Genomic DNA, 1359 nt, shown 5'->3' with positions numbered 1-1359 from the left:
TATTCTCTATTTTTTCTGATATTCTTTCATGTGGAGAACTTGAGGCATTTTAAGTTTCTGGCAGTTCTTTGCCAGATAATGTAAGTAAAATATTTAATACTTTTATAACACTTGGCGCAGGCCATTACTAAGAGCTATGGAGTAATAAGGGTGATAGTAACTCCCCAGCCCTATGCAGGCAACATTACTGAGCGTTCCCTGTCTGAGTCATACCATATACATGACTTATTTAATTTGCATTCATTTGGTACATGCGAAAATTATTTGCAATCACTTGTGTGTTCGGTGACTTGTAATGTTCAGACAGTTAGAATGAGAAAAGAACACTTGTCTGATGTTTTAAAAAATGCCAAGGGTGAAAACTTTACACCACCTTTTAAGGTGATATTGGCAAATGTTCCCCAGTCTTTGATTTACATATTGCAGTGACCTTTATAGAATTTCTGTACGTAACATGTGGCAGTTGTCATCAGAATTAAGGACAGCAGCTGTCAACATATTCAAATGTCAGGCTTTCAACTTTCCTAAATCTTCCAGATAAACCTACTCTTTGTGAAATAGCTGCACAACTCCAGCTTCCAACAGTAGATCCCAAATGTCTCTTGTGCTTTGTATTCCATGTGATGTCCAGAAGACTTCTTTGTCTGCTTAAGTCACAGTTCTGATTTAAAATGGGGTAGGAAATTGTGTGAAACTGTTTATCACTGATCTATGTTTGGTCTTGATGGGAAATGGGAATTCTTTCCAAATCATACCAAATACTAGGACTCTAGTCTAGCAGGCGGTTTTATTCACAGACTGCTACTGAGCTGCATTTTAAATTTGCACAGAATGCATGTTATCTGAAGATGGAAGTAACCTAAAGGCAGAAAATTAAAATTATGAACAAATTCATCCAACTAAATCTGAATGCAATTTAAAAGGAAGAGATTTGCCAAAGTTTTTATGAAGAGCGTTGCTTAATATTTGAGAGTTAAGTATCACAGAAGAGCATATTTCATTTATGGGGGGAAATTCACTTTATTGAATAATTCATGTTATTTTTTTCTTGACTAGCTCACATTAGAGAGCTTTGATCTGGTTTTTTGGTGGAGGCTGGGGAGTTTTGTTGGTTCATACTGGCTGTCTTGAACTTCCCAGATCTCAAATGCAGCAGTACTGAATAGGTACACTGTCAAATTTTGGGGTTTTTATCCATGCACAAGTGGCCTCTCCCTTTTTAGTGATAGGTACACTGTCAAATTTTGGGGTTTTTATCCTTACACAAGTGGCTTCTCCCTTTTTAGTATGGACTGGTGAAAGTGCAGCCAAGAGAGAGCAAGGGAAAGTGTTCAGCTGGGGTTTGCATTTTGGCCTAGA

This window comes from Corvus brachyrhynchos, unplaced genomic scaffold, assembly GCF_000691975.1.
Source record: "Corvus brachyrhynchos isolate BGI_N302 unplaced genomic scaffold, ASM69197v1 scaffold20, whole genome shotgun sequence".
NCBI classification, from domain to species: domain Eukaryota; kingdom Metazoa; phylum Chordata; class Aves; order Passeriformes; family Corvidae; genus Corvus; species Corvus brachyrhynchos.
This window is presented reverse-complemented; position numbering follows the sequence as displayed.